Genomic DNA, 21,981 nt, shown 5'->3' on the forward strand with positions numbered 1-21,981 from the left:
CAAGTCCTGGTCCAAGTCCTGTCCAACCTACCCTTGAACACTTCCAAGCTGGGACCTCAACATCTCTGGGCAAGCTGTGTCAGTGCCTCACCACCATCACAGGGCAGAATTTCTAGAAAATATCCTCTTTTCACTATTTTATGGCTTCCATAAAATAAATAAATGAGACCCCAACGTGAGCAGTATCTAAGCAAAATTATTGATGCACCCCTACAGAGCAGAGTGGGTTGATCTTGCAGAGCTCTGCCTGCCACTGTTGAGGCTGTGCCTGCCTCTCACCAACCCCAGAGATCTCGTCTGCATTGCTCTCCAAAATCTGCCTTTCCAGTCCCAGCCCTGGGTTGCCATTTTTAGTGTTTGTGCCCCAAAGCATTCCCCAAGCCAGCTGAGAGCTGAGAACAGGAGCTCCTTGTAAAAGGGTGAGGGAGAAACCAGTGACACAAGCTCCTGGTGAATTTGTTTTTCATGTTCTCATTTGTAATCATTTTGTGTTTTATGAGGGATACTTCCTAAAACTTTGCCAACATGATGGAAACATATGTGGTGCTCTTATTCATGATGTGACCCTTTTGGTGGAGAAACGGGATGAAAACCTGCTTTTCTCTGACATCTCCACAGCACATGGTCTAGTGAGATGGAAAATCAGTGGGTTGTGGGGTACCTGATCATCCCCCAGCCATGCCAATTCTGTTCACTCCTCCAGAATTATAGCCCACATAACTCTGCATGTACAATCCCTTGGTGGTTTTTCTTGATAATTATTTATTTAAACTTTTTCTCCTTCTCTTAAAATTTTCTTTTACTAGGGGTTTCCCAGCTCTGTGGCCTGTGGGTGACACAAAAAGCATTGTTTGGAATTTTCTCTGAATTGCAGGTTTGCTTGTGTGCTGGCTTCAAGGCCAGAGCCAAACAAGGGGGAGCAAACACTATCCCCAGAAATAGTTATTGCAGGTTTCAGAGCTAATGAGCCCAAAGTTAAAGGACCTTTACTTATTTAGATTAGCAAATCCCTCTACAAAGGGTATAACTGAGTTATCAGCATCACTGGCTCTATTTGGGTCACCCCACAGCTGTCACTGAACAGGGACAATTCCTGCAGCATTTGTGTTTGTGTGAGTGACAAGGGTCACCTTGAGTCCATGAGCCAGGACTGCTGCTACCCCTGGGTGCCCAAAAATGCAGGGCTGGCTCTCACCAGCAGCACTGCACCTGCAGCAGCAGCAGCAGCATCACACTGCTTGGCACCCCCAGCTCAGGATGTGGGTTGTTGGTTATCCTGGTTTTCATTATTTTGGTGGTGAGAGAAAACTTCTGTGTAGAGCAAAAAACAATCCTGAGCCTTCCTGTGTTTATAGGAAGGGCTCAGACAGGTTGCAGGAATGGTGTGCAAGGGCAGGAGACTGCAGGACAGCAACCAATGTGAAGAGACACCTGTCATAAAGGGTATGGAGGTATTTTTAAAACAGAAAATAAAATGTTAATAGCAGGAGAATGCACCAAAGACAGTGGTGAGTAACTCGGGATAAACGCAGGGGCCAGGCATCACAATCAGCTGTCTGAAAGGCAGAGAGTGGTAAATTCCTCTAACCTGACCATGGACTGAGAGAGCTGGGGTTGTTCAGCCCAGTGAAAATAAGGCTCCAGGGAGACCTTAGATCCTCTTCCACTGCCTGAAGGGGCTCCAGGAGAGATGAAGAGAGGCTGCTTACAAGGGCGTGAAGTGACAGGACAAGAAGGAATGGCTTTAAGCTTAAGGAGAGTAGATTTAGATGAGATGTTAGAAGGAAATTCTTCCCCGTGAAGGTGGGGAGGCACTAGCACAGGTTGCTCAGAGAGTGGTGTGTTGGGATGCTGCTCAGCTCCTTAGATCAGGCAGGCAGGGCAGTGAATAATGTCTCTGGTCTTGGGAGGATCCAGCAGCCGCCCTGGTGCCCAACAGGCCGTGTGATGCTGCCCCTCAGCTGGGGAGACTCGCTGGGCAGACAAACTAGAAATGGGGTTCTCAGCAAGGGGACCCCCACTTATTAATGAGGCAAATTAATGTACTTTGTGAGATGAAGTCTCCTGCAATCCGGGCTGGGAAAAATTAGGACCAGGCCAAAAGAGTCAAGGAGGCCTGCACCAGTGTGAACCAGACTTCATAAAATAGAAAGGAGAGGCCCCTTTTGTCAGGCGATGGCTTTTCCTCAGAAGCTAAATGATACATAATGTTTATATAGTGTTTTGCCTCTCCTAAATGCAGGCTAGACATTAATTGATTCCAGGTTTGCTCTGTGAAGTAGGTCAACTCTTTCCATTTTGCAGATAAAGGAGCGGTGGGGATTGCTGAGAGGTGCACGGGGGGTCAGCGCCAGCGCCGGGGCACCCACACGGATGGCTGCCCTCCCCATGGGACCACGCTGCCACCCGAAATGTACACCACTTCTGATGTATGTGCAAATCAGCTGGGACTCTGTAAACCCAGCTACATTAAGCCCAGTTCAAATGAAATCTGTTTATGTCTCCACTGCTTGCCACTGGTCAAAGCAGGACTTAACCAACCTCACGCTGTTTGTGTTCAAAGCCTCTTAAACCCTTGCTCTGACTGTCTTGAAGTGAGATATAAAGTACTGGCTGGGACCTGGCTGGAGGCCAGGGAACTGTTTCAAACCCCTCTCTCTCTTCTGCTCATGGGGCAGTTTAGAAAAAGCATCACACATTTCAAACAGCGATGGAAAAAATAATTTTAATTCACTTCTGTTTACATAATGTTGGAAGCTTGGGAGGGTTTGGGAGACAATTATTAATGGTTTAAATTGGCGTGATAAAAATGTTGCCTTGGTCTGAGAACATGAGCTGGCTCCCCAGGCCCTGGTGCTGGGTCAGCCAAGCGCTGGCTGCAGGATTCAGGGAGCGAGGACCCAATGCTGGGTGGGTCCCACTGCTGTGTTTCCTTTTGGCATCTTGGAAAGAGCCTCCTGCCCATTCTGCTGAGGCTGAACTGCAAAAACCCAAAGCCTGGCTCTGGGAAAACACCCTGCTCTTCCTGGTCACCTCCATTTCTGGATGCCCAGCCTGGAGGTGTTTGGTGGTCAGATCAGAGGGATGCAGAGCATGCCCACCCTGGGAGCAGCACTCCTTCAGTGCACTCTCAAAGCTTAACTGCTTAAAGACTTTGGTCCAACCTTTTGGGAGCATGGCCCTTTAGTTTTGGTTAGTACCTTGTGTGAATCAGCTCCAAAGCAGGTGGAGCCATTCCAGAATGTGCAGCATGGGAGTGAGAGGGTAACTGGGTCCTGTGTGAAGTGCCCTGAGCTCTCCAGGTGTCAGAGGGGTGGGGATGGGCAGACCTGTCCCAGCTGCAGCGGAGCCTGGCCTGTGTGTTCCATCCTCACATCCATCCCTCAGAAGACTCAGACACAGTTTTACTGGTCTATCGCTCAGCGGGACCTGGCACCTATAAAACTGCTCTTAATTACTTCCCAAGTTACTCACCAGGGTGATGTTGATTTTGTCCTATAACCCAATAGGACTCTGCCTATTTAGTATCAAGCACTGCCCACCATAACTCTGTTGTCTTATTTATTGGTGTGTGATCATACACCGTGTGCATGTGTCCATGGCTGGATTCTGGACACCACTGGACTGTTCACAGGAGCTGCCCACGCTTTTTTTGCTTTCCAGCCTGTGCCTACCACCCTGCAGCACCCCCTCACACAGAGCTGTGATGCTGCTGTGAGGCTCTAGCAGGTTCATAAGTGCCTGCACAAGGGGTAACAGCATGAGAAGTACCTGTGAGCCTGGTTTGGAGGGTGACAAATTCCAGATCCTCGCTCCGTGTTTGTCCAGCTCACACATTCATGGGAAACAGGGATTGTCCCCTCTAGCCACGGCACTCACTGCCTCAGATCTGCTTTGACACCTGGGATTAAAACAAGGGCTGTAGTAGCTAAAAAAATAGTAGGGAAAATGAGGGTTGGGAAATAAATCCATGCCAGCATCAGTTCCTGCAGCATCTAGACACTGCTTTGAAGCTCTGCCCTCGAAATATTCTCTCCATGATCCGTGGGATTACCCTGCACCATGGCATCTGAGTGCCAGCATTACGAAATTCATAACCACACGCTTTATCTGCCTACTTTGCAAGTCATCCTTGCACAGCAGACAGCAGGACTCTGCTCAAAGGCATGTTGGTGTTGGAGGCTGTGTCTCTTACTGCTGCCACTTTGGCTTTGGTGAAACCAGGCTGGGACTAATCTGAGCCCATTAACTGACTCTGACGTATTCAAAAACCAAATCTGCAATGCGTGAAGTATTGTATTCAAAAGAGAAAAATTTATTTATGAGGATAAAGTTTGGAGGTTTTATATGCAGCCCAGTGACTGGTCTTTTCCAGAGGACTTCCTTGAGGGGTCATGACTTATTTCTCCAAGGCTGCAGACCCTGGGAAGTGAGGCATGGACAGAGAAAAGGTTTCCCTCTGCGACCATTAGGTTGCAGAATGTTTTTTTCCTGTGCTGAGAGAAGGTGTTGGATGAAAGGTCTGTGAATAAAACATGGGCTGAGAGATGCTTCATGAGCTTAGTCATCACCTGTGTGAATCAGACAGGGAAAATAGCCTTTATTCTGCAAGATAACTGCATCCACAGAGATTTTCTGCTCGAGAAAGGGCTCAAAGTTTGTTCCAAAATTGTACTACTGAGTGGAGTCCAGCCTCACTCTGCACAAGAGGTAATCTTCAGATGGATGCTGTATTTGATCACAGGTAGCATCATGCTCTAATGCATAAAGTCATGCTACCTGCAGCCACCTCAAGGAATATTTTAGGGAAGGGTTTGAGCTCAGTGGGAACCCCCTACTTCAACAAGTGGAGAGCCCAGTTAAAAGAAGATTAGGAAAAGTCCTGAAAATGTTTTTTTTTTTTTTATAAAAAGGATATGTACTTGAATCTTGCTATTTGTGCTCTTCTTGCATGCCCATGCACCAGGGCTTGTTCCAACTGATGAAGTTAATCTGGACTGATGCTAATGTGGGAAGAGGATCAAACCCAGTGCTTTGAGACTGTCATTAAAATCCTGACAGTTATGAAAGAGCGTCTGGGGAAAATGCAGCTGGGACAATGGTAAGAGGAACAGCACAACATCTCAGACCAGCACAGAAGCAACTGTGGTGAATGTTTCATGGCTTACCACCCTCAGCATGGGATGTGCTCCAGTGGCTTCTTTTCTGTCCAATTTTCCATTTTGCACTGGAACTGGGCACTTCTGTAGAGATGCTTGTGGATTTCTGTTGGCCTGATGAGCTGCTGCTCTGCGTGGCACGCTCTCCTCTGGGATATCCCCAGGCAGGCTGAGCCCATGCCAGGTCCTGCCTCACCGTGGGTTACTGCCTGTGGGTGCAGGTTGGTGATCTGGATGGAGACTCTCTGGAGTCAGGTCCTCAGCCCCCAGGCTCAGATGCGACAAAGGAAAGATGGTAAATCAAAACATTTGGAAATCTGTTTCTTATTTACTGTACTGCCAAGCTGCTGTAAGGCTTGCTGGAATCACAATCCCAGAAAAGCAGAGTGGAAAGGATTTTCCTACTGATATTATTGGCAGTGGGAGAGACCTTGCTGCCTGCTGTGGGCTGGGACAGGTGGGGATGGGATCAGGGACAGACTTTCTGTTTGCTTGTGAGGGCAAGGTAAACATTCCTTGTCTCCCCTCAGCCCTTTTCAAGAGGTGTGTTTATTAAATATTGGGAAGAACTGAAGGCAGACTGGAATATTTGGGGAACGGATGTTCAGAGACACGTTTTAGTGGTGACAAAGAGTGAATGTGTCAAATCATTGGGGCAGGAGAAAAGAAGTCAGGTGCTCAGACCACAGCAAGTTTTGTTGGATGTTTTCATGCTCACAGCATCACCTGAAAGGATCTCCCAGCACTACTTACCCACCAGGCATGGGGAGAGATGCCAAGTGTGCAGAAGATGGTTTATGGAACCAGGGAGCTCTTCCCAATGCATCAAGGCCCCACATCTTCCCTTTTCCCCCTCAAGTGCCTGCATCTCTCCTGGGAATGTCAGACATCATCTCACACACTGCAACCAGGGTAAGCTGAGCAGGGAAAGTTTCCCAGAGACTTTTGGGCTGTGATGCCAGGAGCCATAATTGCCTTGGCAGAAGCAGCCACAGTTGTTCAAACCTGCCCTCTACCCGTGAGTCAGAGTGGAAGTGCTGGAGTCATGGGATGGCTCGGAGCAAAGATGCAAAGTTGGGAGTTGCTTTCAGAGATTCTTATTTCCTTGAAGGAAAATCTGAAAAAATATTAGTATAAAATTTTAGTATAGTCAAATATTAGAGAGAACTAGAGAGAGTCCAGCAGCCTCAGAGCTGCCTGCAGCCCTCAAGGGCAGCATTGGGCCCTGCCAGCTGGGATGGCAGGCAGCAGCACCAGGAGCCTCCACTGCCTGCAGGGGATGGGACCATCTCTGGGGCCCCCAGTAGCAGCAACGCCTTGGAGAGCAGCCATGCAGTTTGTGGGTGCCCATGGGTGGGCTGTGGCACCAGGGACATGTCCTGTGGGCTGTTCTGGGCATGCTTTGCAGAGGCAGCATTCACCAGGCAGCCACCTTCCTGCTTGGAGCACAAAGGAGCACAGCCCACAGTGGGCAGAGCCCCAGTCCTGTGGGAAGGTCTTACAGAGAACCAAACTCCCATGTGTGGGGCTGCATTTGTGAGTGTGTCCTGCTTAGGTCAGAAAGCACGAGGAGATGGCTCAGCAGGGTTTCCTGAGGAGAAATGGTTTAGGGCATCTCAGAAGATCACTGGTTGTAAAAGCACTTCTGCTCAGGGGGTGCCAGTCCCCTTCTGGTTCATGGAATGGAGGAAAGAGCAGAGCCAAGGGGAAATAAACCCTCAGCATCACCAGGTGGGGACAAGGAATGCGAGCTGCTCGCTCTCCCAGCATCGTGCCCTTGCCCGTGACACCCGGCTCCATCTGAGCATGGGGACAGGCAGCAGAAAGGACTGGGGGTCGAAGAAGTGTGGGGTGGGTGCTGGTGGAGCCAGCGCTTTGCAAAGCTTTGTGGGGAGAACTTGGCATCAGAACTGCTTCCAGCACATGGAAACTACATGGAAAAACAGGTGGGATACAGCCAACCTGGCTCCACAGGATGGCTGAAGTGGTCAGAAGCTGGTGGTGGCAGGGATGTCCTGAGGTGGGTGTTGGACCAGTCTGAAGTCAGGTGGGAATGGAAACCCCAGTACCGGGCTCTCCCCAACCTTGGGGAGGTCCTGTCACCTCCAGACTCCAAGTTCATGGCTCAGAGCCATCTCTCGTTTAGTCCCAGTGAATTACTGAGCCCCAGGAAGCCAGCCTTACTGAGGCTTTTGTAGAAGTCAAGGACTCAAATTGAGCAGGAGCTTGGGGAAACCGTTTCCCTTGTTAAAATAAATGTATTAGTTTAATACGTACCAGGAGAGGATAGGGAGTTCTCCTTGTTAAATATTTACCAGTCAAACCCTGCTGAGGACTTACTTGGAGCAATTCAGCTTTAGTGATTTCCTTCTATTGTGGTCTAAGTCTCCAGCATTGCTGGGAAATGCAGCAGGGCCAGGACAGCTGGTGACAGACCTGAGCCCAGGCAGAGGAATTGCAGCTGGGATGGGCTCCCTCCTCTCTGGGGACACTGTGGCACCTCAGCGTGTCCCCAGATCTGCCCTGGGACCTGAATGGGGATGTGGACACCTGCCTGGAGAAACAGAAGGAGCAACCTTGTTCCTAAAGGGGAGCAGAGCACAGGACAGATGCTCAACAACCAGGCAAAAGAAAATAAACTTAAAAAAAAGATGGGTAGACACCAAAACGTTGCTCTGTGCCTTACCTGTCTGTCATTCCTGAGAGCACCCTGACATCCCAGACTCACTACAGTCCAAGGAGCATTAACAAGGAGCATTATTTCTTTGGGGGCTCATCATCTTGGGAATGGGAATAACAACACATATTGTGAATTTCCTTTATTTCCCTAAAATGTCCCTTCTACTGCCTGATGATGGGGTTAAGCCATGTCCAATAGCTCAAGATTTCCTGACATAGCTGTTCGATTTATCGGACCAATTTTATACTTATGTGATTTGCATGTATATATATTAACCTGACATATTCAATAAGCAATTTGTCATTTACAAGTCTATATTCCAGCAATCTCTACAGTTCTTAAAACTGGAAACACATTTTCTTGTAATCAAGTTAAATTCGGATAATTTCTATTGTTGATGACTCCACTTTGTTTCCACTTTGTTTTGTAACACATTTGCTTTCCCTTAAACTCCCTAGAATAAAATGGAAAAATTAAGAGCATGAAGCATCTCTATGGAAATGCTCCTGCCTTGTTGGTTCCCTGCTCTCCTGGAGGCAGCAATTGCAGATTGTCACGGGTTGTGTCACCGTGTGTTTTTTAAAGAATGACTCGATTAATAATCTTAAGAGAAAACAGATGCAAGAGGTTTGCAGCTACAACTGTGGATATTCCAGGAGACATCAATTGTTGGAAGTAAACAACAGTCCTGATTCAACAAAGCTCTTAAGCAGACGCTTAACTTTGAGCATGCACTTAGCCCAGGCTTCAGCGAGGTGTTAACATATGTTCTGCTATATAAGGAGGGACTTAAGTGCGTACTTACAGCTAAGCTTGTGCTTAAGTGGCTTGTTGAATTGGGGCCAACAATTCAGCTCTCCCTCTGTCTCCCTGACATTAACTGTGCCTGACATCCAGGAAATTCAAACAGGGGCTGCAGTAGTCACCTACCAGCAGAACTTTTCCCTTCAGAATGGGGCTGCATCTCTTGCAGCATGGCCAAAGTGCTCTGGGTGGTAGGGTCAGGTCACCACAAGCAACTCCATGTCCCCATCACTCCCCATCCCTTGGGATCCCCACATCACCACCTGTAGAGAGACAAAAAACCCAATATATTTGTAAATCTCTATGAAGTCTCAGCCTCAAAATTTATTGTCTTTTTTATTGTTTATTAAAATCAATAATTTATTTTCCATAATGTTCTGCATGTTTGTCAAAGATGTCTGCTTTCTTTTTGCTCATTTTCAAGTAATTGGGTTTTTTTTAAGTCCTGAGTAAGAAGAATTGCACTATGCAATGATTTAGCATCCATTGTCAACCCGTATGAATGAAAAGTTAATTTTTGCAATTTTTTGCCTGTGTAGTTTTTTCTCCTGTTACATCCTCTATCTGCTGAGTTGTACATAGCAGGTGAATATGGATGGAAAAGGCCTCAGTGTCTCCACAGGTTACTGATGACCTCCTGGACCAGCCTGGATGCTCTGGATGTCCTTCCAATTACCTTGAGACCCTTCTCATGGCTGTAGGGCCCCTTCCTTTCAGACCAAAATCACTGAGGATGAAGGTCTTTGCTCACTGTGATGACATTTTGAATCAGCATCACTGAAAAATCCAAAACCCAGCTCACAGTTGTGCCTTGGGATCAGTTCATCATCACTTGCCAGATTTTATTTGCAGAAAACCAGATTTCTCTGAAAACTGAATGGATCTTGTTTCATGAGCCAGGGAAAGCCCAGTGAAAGCAGCTAACAGGGTCGATACCTCCAGCTCCAAATCACACAAGGCAAATCCTGAACCAAACATCCCCAGAGGTTTCCTGATCTGATCTGAAGTTCTGCCTTTCTGGTAATCAAAGGGAACTTTTGAACTTCCTTCAATGGTGCCAGAGCTGCTTTCTCCCCAGGATTTTATTTATGGGTAGTTTTTAAACTGTGAGTATAGCAGTCACCTTTCCAGGCCCAGCTTTCTGTCTATCCTATTTCTGTCCAAAAGTCACAGCTGGGGAACCATGCTCACTGCCAAAAAAAGGAGTTTGTTTTACCTGCCAAAGCCAGATGTGAGGGACATGTAGCCCTCAATTAAGTGTCTCAGGGAGCATCATCCAGGTGCAACACCAAGTTTTCTTGAATAAAAAAAATATAATATAGACCTCAAGGGCCAGCGCTTTCCTGCTCGTTTTCTTTTCAGATGGCAGCATCCAAGTTCCAGTTATTTCTGTCTTGGAAAATAAAAAAGTCTATCAGAGGAAAAGGAATGTGAGCTTGCAGCAGAGTTTGGTACCTGGAAGGCTCCAGGCTGGAGTGCACACTCCTGATTTATGGTGTACTTGTTAAAACCACTTGTTCTTGTCATAACAAAACAGATCGAAGTGAAGCTGGGTAGAAGGTCCCCTTCTAGCTGGCACTTCATCATGGCTTCTTACTCTGTCTTAGGTTCTGGGGGTTTACAGTTATATAAAACTTAATGAATCAGTATACTTTAGATTTCCTTCCTAATGCATATGGGTTCAATTAACTGCACTGTTTGCTTATTTAAGCGTTTTCATTAAATTGCTTTACTATATTTTCCCGCAATTGAAAGGGAACATGGTGGGGCTGATGCCATCTGCCACCATCAGTTTAGCAGAAACTTTTTCTTTGTTCAGGTCTATTCTTTTTTATTAAAAGAGACCCTCCTACCTCTGGTTCCCTGTGTGCCACGCACTTATTGCATTCTCCTCTTCTGACTGCAGACTGATAAACAAAAAGCTGGAGCAAGGGCCTTCATGCATGGCATTTTTTAAGGGTCTCTTTTACAAGATCACTTGTGTTTTGCCCCCCACCCCCTTCTCTCCCCCTGCCTGCAGATCCCTTTTCTGCTCTTGTGAATAAAGGACTGTTGCTATTACAAGGCTCTTGCTGCCTGGCTCTTCTGGGTGGAGGATTGCTGTGGCCAAAACACCCAGACAGGCTGCAGCCTGAGCCCAGGACAGCAAGAATGAGGCAGGAGAGGTTTTCTCTGCCTTCTTAAGGCACAGCTGATCCTAGGCATCTCACCAAACCTTCCTGAAGGTGCTTCCCTTCCTGAAGGCAGGGGATGGTGTCCCTGCCTTCACCCACAGCTTATTTTCTGGATCTGGTGCTCTTAGGGCTTTGCACACAGTTCTCCTCCCTGCACAGAGTGGGTGTTTTATTACATTCCTCCTCCTTGTTTTGCCCCATCCTTTTGAGCTGCATTGTGAGTGGCCCTGTGTGTGCTAAAGGGCTGGTGGTGCCAGGAGGGCTCCTGCCCATGTTCCTCCAAACACCCCACACTGCCAGGGATGCCCTTCAGGGATGGACAGTGCCTTCCCCTGTTTTACAGACTAAACAGAATAAACTCACCCAGCTGATTTAGAGTGCAATCTGCACCCTGTTACTCAAATCAAGTTCTTTATACACATTTAATAGAAAAAACATTGTGGAGAATATAACAAAAAAAGGAAAAATATTCAACCTGAAGGATTCTTGTCCCAAGGTTGGACTTTTGACTGGGAAATGCAGCATTTGATATTGCATTGTTTATCTGCCATCTCAGGGTTAGGAAGCAGAGAAGGCACTCCTGCTCCTGGAGCAAAGTGATATTTTGCAATACAGTGTGAGATGGAAAATGCCCCAGCATTTATCATTTTCTGTTCTCTGCTACAAGCATTTAATGTAAGAGAAGGCACAAAGACAATAAATAACTTGCCCTAAAGGCACACAATGAATCTGTGGCAAGGCCAGCAAGAGAAAGGCTTTTAACCATTGGTTGCAAAAGCCTTTATCCTCCCCAAAGTGTAAGGGAGCTGCTGTGTTTGTGGAGGGCCAGAGGATGCTGTGAGACCCTCACCCAGCCTGTGCCCCTTTTTGCAGAAGGATCTCAGCTTGTGAAGCAATGTAGCAGACCAAACATCTCCAGGAATGAGACAGACAGAGAGAGAGAGAGAGAGAGAGAGAAAGAGGAAAAGAGAGAAAGAAAGGAAAAGAGAAAAGGAAGGAAAAAAGAGGAAGAAAAGAGAAAGAAAGGAAGAAAGGAAGAAAGGAAGAAAGGAAGAAAGGAAGAAAGGAAGGAAGGAAGGAAGGAAGGAAGGAAGGAAGGAAGGAAGGAAGGAAGGAAGGAAGGAAGGAAGGAAGGAAGGAAGGAAGGAAGGAAGGAAGGAAGGAAGAAAGAAAGAAAGAAAGAAAGAAAGAAAGAAAGAAAGAAAGAAAGAAAGAAAAGAAAGAAAGAAAGAAAGAAAGAAAGAAAGAAAGAAAGAAAGAAAGAAAGAAAGAAAGAAAGAAAGAAAGAGAAAACCACCATTCAAACTCTTTTGTTTGCAGTAAAGTGAAATTAAGATAAAACAAAATGTGGGAAAACTGAATTTAAACTGAAAGCAGAAGTCTTTCTCCCAAGTGGTAAAACTTTTTCTTCCTTTTCTTTTTTTTAATGTTTTCTGATTTCTGTTTTTTTCAATGAAAAATGCAACAAAAGCACCAAAGATATTGCAAAACACCTCTGAGTTGTAAAATTAACCTTGCAGGGGGAGGGAGAATTGGGGATTACCTGGAGAAACATCAGCTTGTACCCTCGAATATATCCCAGCTCCCCTCCTGCTCAACAGCTCCTGGGCACAGGGACCCCAACCTCTGCTAACAGCCCCATGTTCAGCTGCTGGGATCTGCCAAAATCATAAGGAATCACCCAAAAAGCCACCCAAACTGATGCAGAGTCTGGGCTTTGGGAGACTTTTTGAGAGAGTGGTTTGACAGCCCTGCCAGGTCCAACCTCTCTCTCTGGTGCCCTTTCTTCTGTAAGTGAGGCATAAAATAAATTTAAGCTGCTGGCTGTGGTAAACATTCCCTCCAAACATGCCTGTTCTTGATGCCCCAAATGCAGATATTCAATTGTGGAAGAAAGCGGAGAAAGGAAAAAAAAAAAAAAGAAAAGAAAAGAAAAATTAAAATAAAAGAAAAGGATAGAGAGAAAACCCCCGACGCTTCCAAGACACTAAAAATAGACTCTGATCACTTACCAAATGGTAAAATGAAAATGATTTGCTTTGAATAGTCTCCAGAAAGGCTCAGATACAATGTCTTGTGGAGCAAAATTGAATCAGTTGAAAGTGCAGACGCCAGCTCAGCCTAATCCCTCCCAGCTGCTTTGCTTTCCTTTTTTTCCAACAAGCAGCCCCTAAAAGTCATCTCCCTAATCCTGCAAACTGAAATTCAATCTTGTATTTTTTTTTTTAAATCAAGTTTCAAGCCTGGGGCTTGCAGGGTGGGGGAAGAGGAGGAGGGAGGGCTTTGGGGTTGCCTCCTTCCCCTCGCCCTGACTGCAGTAAACACAGCCTTGAATTCAAGGAAAAGCTTTAGACTACAATTCACTTGGCTTGAGCCAAACACACAAATCTGATGCCTTTAAAGCCCCTCCAGCAGACGGTAGATAGCTTTGAGATGCTCACTAAATGGCTGTCTGGTTGCTGCCTTTTTTGTTGCTGATTGGGGGCCCAAGGAGACCTTGTCTCTGGGCTGGTTTTGGCTTTTTTTTTTTTTCCTTTTTTTCCCCTTTTTTTTGGTGTCTGCTGTTATCAGTGATTTTGGGTTGGGCACTTACCTAATGCAAAGACCAAGACAAACAATTTCTCACAGAGGCTGGTGATTGCAACCAGCAGTGCATGTATGGGCTCTGCTATCTCGGGGAATACTGAGAGGTATTTATGACACTTTCCCAAGAGTTTCCCGACTCCTGCCCTCCACTCCCCCAGTTCCTGCCACGTGTGCGGCTTGCCAGGACTCAGGAAAACCTCCTGGGGCATCCCAGTCCTCAGCTCCCTCCATGGCACTTGGAAGCATAACTCCATGTGCTTCCAAATCTGCTTTGTCAGTCGTTGCCACCTGATGGTTCACTGATCTCAAATATTTTTGGCAGCAAATGATACTGGTTTGATTTTGGAGAGTAATTGAGAATAGTTCAAATAACAGCAAAACATTCAAAACCAAATCCTACAGCTCAGCATCCTGATAATTCAAATTCCTGGGTCTGAACAATTCCAAACTCAGGGTTTCAGAGGTTTTCCCCCATTCAGCCATGCGGATTGGTCCTATGAGACTTTAGTTTGAACCCAGGTCAGGGTCCAGAATCTGAGCAGCAAAAAAAAAGATGTCTCAGAGTAAGAAGACACCAATTTTACTGGATAGAAGCTCCCTGACAATGGCTGCAGGCAGGTTTAAACTCACCTGGTCAGGGAAAGATTCAAAGTGCCAAAGGAAAACAGGAAACAAAACTTACAAAAAAGAGAGGAGAGCTGAGGTGGGAGCCTTTGATGTGACTTCTCTTACCCTGGTAGTATGATGACAAAAACCCCCACATAGTGAAAATCCCACTTTTCACAGTTGCAGAGATGATTATTTTGTCTGTTCCCAAGGTGCACTTTTCTTCCTTTTGTTAGGATAACAGCCCTGACCTCCCCAGCGTGTCAGAAAACTTCTACTTGTTCACAACTGATTGTTATTTCTGCTCTGAGATTCATGGGTTACATGACATGTGCTCAGATATCCATTCTTGCTTTCTGTGCCCCTGTGCCCATCTGTCTGATACAAGGCTGGTCACTGAGAGTGCTGGAGTTACGTGGGACTGAATTACCTCTTGTCTAATGAGGGAGAGAGCATTGGGCACCCAGATCAAATGGCCCCATGTGCTGGCTGCTGGATTTTATGGTGTAAACTGATGGACAGCTGAGATAAACAGACATAATTAAATGGGCAGAGGTACACAGGTACATGGGGGATGCATAAATTAGAATAATTGGCATAATTATATATATAGGGTCTGTGGTGGGGAAGGAAGGAAGGAAGGAAGGAAGGAAGGAAGGAAGGAAGGAAGGAAGGAAGGAAGGAAGGAAGGAATGCAGCACACCTGAGCCTGATGGCCATCTAAAATGAGCAATAGGTGTTTGTGTATCAGGTATTGGTTTGTTGTATGGGTGTGGAACACATAAATATGGAATAAGAAAGCTGCACTGGGTAGGTAAAGTAATTGGTGGATGGCTGGGAATTTTGTAGGTTGAAATATGGAAAGCAGGTATTGTAAGTCTGTAGCTATATTAGGTAGTAAGGAGGTAAGTACAGAGTAGAAAAGAGTTGAAGGTAGGGAAGAAATGGACACGTGAACTGTTGCTGTGTCTGTTGATATGTTTAGGGATGTAAAGAGAAATTTGGCTACATAAATTCCACTGCAGCAGTGGTGCTAACATATCTAACAGGAGAATGGGAGTAACAAGGAAAAGGTTATCCACTGGAAGTGCTGGGAATACACTGGGAATATTCTGAGGCTAGTTCAGCTGAGTGGAAATCAGATAGGTGGGTGGATGAAGAGATGGTGGTATATACTGGCTGAATTATCAGAAGAGCTCATATTAGCTAGAAATATTGACTAGATAAAGCTGCAGAGAACAAATTAATAAATTAAAGGCCAAGACAGAAAGAGATTAGATTGAGAGGGACAAGTTGACAATAGAAAGACCATGTGTTCTCTGGGTAAAGAAATGGAAAGATAGCTAGAAGAATGGAATAAACATATGCCAATAAAAATGTGCTGATAGGGAGAATGGGACATTGATTATGGGGAATGTAGATGGAGGGAGGAACAGATAAAAGAAGAACAATAGCAGAGTTAATAGATGAGCAGTGAATAGAAGAATAGATGAGCAGCTCCCATAGAGAGGGTATCTGGTGATTGAGACTCCCTGCAAACACACAGAGAACTGTGAAAAAGGGGATGTACAAGACATAGGGGAGTGGAGAAAGCATGGGGTCAAAGCACACAAAAAAAGATAAAGTGTACAGACAGGAGAGGGAAAAAGCAAAAAAGCACTTTAGGAGGAGTGAGGTAAAATAGTAATGGAGTAAATATATCACATATAAAATTCATGCAGAATGAAGAGATTATGCTGAAAAAAACAAGCTTGGAACAATTAGCAAGCTAACAGGTTGGACCAGGTATTGGGTAGATAAGGAGACAGAGGAGTATTCATGAGCTGGGAGTGTTGAGAAATTAGCCTGATGGTACGAGTTAGAAAGATGCTTAATGGAAGAGTAAATCCTGGACAGGATGATTGATGAAGAAGGATGTGGGTGCACATACAGATGAGTGGGTACCAGGAAGCTCATCAGAGTGGGTACTAGTGAGCAGAGAAATGAATATGGATGGAACAAGGAGGGAGATGAAAATATATAGTTTGGGATGTACTATGGAAATCCAGAGAGATTAATTGAAATTTGCATCAGATTAATTAGGTAGGTAAGTAGTCACAAGTGCTACCTTAATGAGTATGAATAAAAGAAACAGAAAAAATATCGTTAATCGTGGCAGTAGCTGCATTGATGTCTTGGGCATGACAGGCAAAATCAGAAGGGGTGAATACATTAGTGCTGTAAGAAAGGATGAGAGCAGTTAGTATATGTGAGATAGATTAGATGTGTGAGACATGAATGTATGCAAAATAGGCTAAGAGGTCAGGTAAATGAGAAAACATGGGGAAAATGGATTATTAAGTGTTATGAAACTCACCTATGAACACCTACAGGGGTGTGTAGGAGGGAAAATTAGATGGACAGAAAGACAATAGATCTGTTTGCACAAGAAATAAGCATAGAGAGATTACATGATCAAGGCTGACATGTGACTCCCAAATCAATCCTAAAACTAACACTAATTCTAAATTCTGACACAAACACAACTCTTAACTTAATGCTTATTCTAACATAGCACTAATGCAAACCTAAACCAAAAGTATCTGAACACAGCAATAATCCAAACCCCTGACCTCACCTAAAACTGCATCCACTACCTAATCCTAGCACAAACTGAGATCTCCCACTGACCCTGATACCAATCCTATCCTACACCTAACCCATGACTCACCGAAACCCAGCCACAAATCAAACATCATGCTTAATGCTGAACCAACTATATCCCAATTCTAAACCAATCTCTGCCCAATTCCAACAAACCTTGACCCTAACTCTAAGCCATAAGCCTTAACCCTGTCTCTAACTTAACCTTGCATCTTAGAGGAATAGAAATATGTGATACATTTTTATTTAGTTGATACTAAACTGTGTTAAGCCATAAGAAAGAAGATTAGGTAAATATGTCAGAGCTGGAGTGGTCAGGTTTATGTATTCTAAAGTTATATGGTTTTGTGGGCAATGGGGGAGCAGGGTATGCTAAATAAGTGGATTCAAGGTAGAATTGAACAAATGAAATATGCCCATCTAGAGGAGTTACAGCAGAGAGCTCAAAGGGTGCATGGAGCTAAGTAATGTAATTCATAGTTATGATTTCAGATCTGAGATCAGATTGACAAAGATATATAGAACAGAGTGAGGTATGTAACCAGTGGTTAAATCACATCTCCAGGTAGACTTGCAGTGGAATATTATTGGTATGAGATAGACAGGTGAGGAATGAGGTGTATGGGGGAGAAATGTAAAACTAATCAATAGACACAGTGGGGAGAGCCTTGGAATGAGTGGGGGTCTGTGATGTCAGAGCTCAGGGGTGTGGGGGGGTAGGACAGATAATGGGGTGGGTCCAGGTCAGGAAAGCAGACAGGACCCATGGATTGGCAGGTTCTGGATTTTCCAAATGATGACCCTGGCAAGTGTGACCAGCAGAGGTGCCAGCCTCTGCCTGGTGAGGTCTAGCTCATGGTCTGTAGGTGGGTGGAGAGGGATTTGTGCAGGACATTCCAGCCCCGGGCTCCACTTTTGGACCTACTTCTGGGATATTCCCCAAAGCTGCTGCCTTCTACAGAGCAGGGAGGGGAGGCTGATGCCTTGTTCCCCAGACCCTGGGAGGGGGAAGCAGGCTGCCCCCAATCTTCTCATCTGCTTCCCAGGTTTTCTGTCAAAGGTTCAAAACCTGTCCCTGTAAATGTTTAAAGAGTGGGCTCTTGCTTTGTGAGAGCATAAGATTAAATCTGGGATCTGACTTAAAACAGGGATGGTGAGAGCACGACTCTCCAAAACGCTTTCTGCACCTTGCCTAACTTTATGCTTAAATTTAAGCAACTTTAATTTGCTGGCTTTAACAGCAGAGGAGCAGGGTGCTGTGGTTACCATGGAGCACAGCCCCACTGCTCTGCAGTCAGTGACAGATCTCCAGCTGGCCTCCCTGAGATCAGGGCTTCACCTCATGCCTAGAAGCATTTCACTGAGTAATTTCCTTGTGTGCTTAAGTACTTTCCTGAATTAGCTCTTAAAAGAGTGAACTCTCCTTCTAGACTTTCTGGGAAAAAAGAAAAGAAGGGAGTGCAGGGAGACTGGGAATTTTTGAGGGTGCCCAAATGCCAGGAGCCAGCCTTTGGAAAGGTTTGGGTTCTCACAGTTTCACTCAGGCATTTAGTGGAGCCTCAGAAGGTGCCAGAGCAGAAACCTCTGGTAGACACTGGTACTGGGTGCTTTCAAAGATCCCACTATGTACTTACCTGTATCTTCAGACATCTAAATCCCTCTAAAAGTCTCACCCTTAGTGTCTAAATCCCAGGTGCCTAACTCACTTCTAGGAAAATCTCACACCAGGGCTTATTCAGTGAATCTTTTTTATTTTTTTTTTAAGTCTGGTCCTTACTCACATAGGGCTTTTGAAAATCCCACTGCTAATCTCCTATACCCAGGCATGTATCACTTTGAACCCTGCAATATAAATTACTTTGTGCTTCTGGGGGACAGCCACTACTTTGTCCCTGCTCGTACTAGGTCAGATTTTTGTTTTTTGCATATTAACACATAGGTTTGCTGGCATTTTTTCTGACGAGGGAGGTCTGAAGTTGTTCTGCAAGACTTGAATTATCAACCCGGAGCGAGTGCTGCTTTACATGTTATTCCGGGGGGAATCGCAGGCTGCCGTGGATTGCAGGGCTGCAGCAGCAGAGGTGTCGGGAGGAGCTGGTTCTGGGCTCCTCATTTCCATCGCTGGGGTTTGCCCCTGGGCACCAGCCTTCCCTCAGCTCCACTGATCTCCTGGGAAGATTTGTGAGCAAATTTGCTTGTCTCTAGCAGAGACTGAACATAGTTACCTGGCTTTCTGCAAGAAATGCTTGAGTGAAGAAAGGGGAGAAAAAAATCAAATGCATATGTTCTTTCATTTTTCTTCTTTTTGTTTCCTATGCGAATTTTTATTTGTTGGGAAGTTATTTAGTAAATAAAATTTTTTGTGCATATGCTTTCTTCATTAAAGCATTTGGAGTTGAGGATAAACAAATTATTTTGTCCTGTAAAAAAACCCATCATCTGCAGAAGAACAGGCTGGCTGCCGTTGAAACATTTTTGATAGAAAATCTGCTTGCAGCCCTCCTGCTTAATCAGTCTGGAACAGAGCGTAGCCCATGGCTTGTTAATAAGAGCAGCTTGTCCAAGCAGTTCACACAATGGTGAGCCACAGAGGAGGCTTGCTGCATAGCTGTGGATTTTATTTTGCAGCTCTGTTAATTAAAATATATTTTACTTTGAAGGAGGCTTTTACTGTTTTCTATGAGTCTGAGCAGAGAACTGTTCTCTTTGATAAATTAAAAGAGGCATATGAAGTATTTTCTTAGAAGTAACAACTCAGCTTTGTTTGATGGGCAAACTGAGCAAAAACACTGTGTAGTTTTGTATTTTGTTTGTTCTTAGTCTTTGTATATGGGCTGGTTTATAAGTTGGTATATTTGGCTGTTTTGATAACATCAAACTAAATATTTTGCATACAAGTTGCCAGACTGAAGCAGAAAAGTCACAGATTCTCGTTTAATTGATAAAGTAATTTTTACTTATACAAGCATATACTAAAATAATAAGGCCTGAAACTGTGCCACTGAAGTTAATGACAAACCCTTCACAGGTTTCATATAAAACCTGTATTTTTATTATCCCAGTTCCACTGACTTTTGTTGCAAGATTGCAGCAAAATGTTAGGGCATTTCTAGGTGTTATTTTTATTATACAAAACCCCATTAAAATCGGTACTGAAGCATCCTATTAATTTAAATGGGACTTTGCATAGTTTGCTGAGTTCCAGGCCACAGATAAAGAGAAGTATGCAATTTAGAATTAAACTGACCACAGCTTTTTATTAGAAGACATTTAATCTTGAACGGACTGCTCAGTCTGAGGCATAAAGTGTTTGTGAACTTCATCTGGGCTGGTGCAACCAGAGCTCCACTGTGCAGGTCCGGGACCTCTCAGGACCGTGCAGCATTCCCAAGCAAACCCAGGCAAAGCTCTCCCCGGGCAGCTTCGCTTTGGAAATGCTAATAGGTAAGCCACAGCACACCCAGAACAAATGGAAAACTTCATTCCGGTATTTCTCTGGCTCCAAGGATCTGCTTGCCTTGACAAAGCCTGCAAGCAGCAGGCAGAAGTGTGGGGACTCTGCAGCACCCGCGGGGAGGCAGGGTCCCAGCGGGATGGAGCCTCTCGGGATCCAAGTGATGCAGCTTCAGGAATTCCAGCTCCAGCTTCACACGCTGGAAAGCACCGGGAGGAATGCGCAGGGCGAGGGATGGAAAACCATCGCCTCCGGTGTGTGGTAACACCCACCAGCCAGACGCCGGCAAGGGGAGTTCAAAAACTAAAGTGAGAAGGGTGGTGGCGAGCGGTGTTTTATACTGCCCTCGCCCCGTGGGGACTGTGCGGAGTAATGAACCATTAAATGACAGCCTTCCTCGGCTGCCCCCAGCGCGGGCACACACCTGGGCACCTCCAGAGGCACACGCGAAGGAAAATGTGCTTGGGCAAGGCAGTCCAAAGCCGCGCTTCAAACACTCCAATCCCCCGAAAAATTCAAGGTCTGACCACTGCGGGGGAGACCCAAAGGCTGCGGGAAGCAGGGTATCCGTAAAAGCGCACAGGGAAGGTGAAGGAGCTGCCTTCTGTTCATTCTCCCTGGAATTTTCCTTTCCCTGAGCCATAAATGTGTCAAGATGCCCAAATGTCGCCCAGCAGCAGCAGATCAGCTTTCCGTGGGACAGGCACAGGGCGGGGGACGCTGGTGAGGGACAGCAGCACAGAAGGCTGTGTCCCTGCTCTTTCCTGCAGACAGTTTCGGGAGGGGCTGGGCGGCTCAGGACTCCGACAGCCGCTGGAACCCGGGGCAGGGTTTGGCAAAACGCGCACCCGCGCTCTGACCTAGGGCTAATGGTGCTACCTCCAGGAACAGGAGAAAATGAACACCTAAAATCCTGGCTAAAATCCCAGCGGAGGGCTGGCAGATCCCCTCCCGCCTGGAAAATGGGGGAAATTCAGTCCTTGTGCTGCTCCGGTGACACTCCCGTGGCTGTGGCGAGGGATGGAGTAGCCGGGGAGACTCGGGTCCGCTCTGCTGAGCCCCGCGATGAGAACAAAGCCCTTGCTCAGCCCCCAGCCCCGGAGGGGCGCGGGAGCCCCCGGGGCACAGAGAACTGCGATCCGCGGGGCACGGAGCCATCCGCGGCCGCGCAAACAGCGCGCTGGGGCCGGGGAAGGGCCTCGGCCATGGCTATTCCTGCCGCCGGCTCCGGATATTTCATTCATTCCTTATATCAGTTACGGCGTTTGGGGCAAAACATTAATAGTAATCGTAATCGTTAATAAATAGGAAATAAATAGCAATTAAATCAGAGGGATTTGTGCTTGCAAAAAGTTAAAGGAGAGGGAGAATTAATCGAACAAGCTTTAAAATTCTGAATGTCGGGGAATTTGGAGAAACAAGAGAGAAACGCACCTTAGCGAAACGGGACGAGGGACTGCGGGAGAAGGAGCAGGGTCAGGGCTGCGACCCAGGGCGGGTGCTGCAGGGTGCGGGGATTAACTCTGCGGGGAGGAAGAAACCCGAGGGAGCGGGATGGGAATGGGTGGGATGCAGCAGCGCAGCGGCAGGGAGGGCTGGATCCCCAGCTCCGGCCAGCAGCCCTAACAGCCTGCCATAAAACTGGACTGGGGAAGGTTTCCCCTGCCAGGGCTGCCCCGGGGAGCGGGGACAGGCACCGGGGCTCCTTCCCCGTCGGGAGCTGCGGGGGACGCGGGGAGACGGCGCAACTACCGGAGCAAGCGGGGGGACCTCCCCAAAATGTCACCACGGGGCGGGGGACAGAAAGTGGCTTTTCTTCTTGTTTAGTCACTCTCTTAAACACAACCAGAAAAGAACATTAAAGGCATTTCTAGA

At 46.2% G+C, this 21,981-nt stretch overlaps 1 long non-coding RNA gene across 1 annotated transcript; it reads right to left on the reverse strand.

Annotated features, from left to right (window-relative positions):
- Positions 1-1,349: 1,349 nt before the first annotated feature.
- On the reverse strand, positions 1,350-17,480 carry LOC146766176 (uncharacterized). The gene is made up of 3 exons (XR_014958306.1): positions 12,830-17,480; positions 9,860-10,032; positions 1,350-8,906 (listed from the first exon to the last, which is right to left on the reverse strand). It is a non-coding gene; the product is annotated as an uncharacterized LOC146766176 (long non-coding RNA).
- Positions 17,481-21,981: the final 4,501 nt, after the last annotated feature.

Source organism: Lonchura striata, chromosome 13, assembly GCF_050655825.1.
Source record: "Lonchura striata isolate lonStrDom1 chromosome 13, ASM5065582v1, whole genome shotgun sequence".
NCBI classification, from domain to species: Eukaryota; Metazoa; Chordata; class Aves; order Passeriformes; family Estrildidae; genus Lonchura; species Lonchura striata.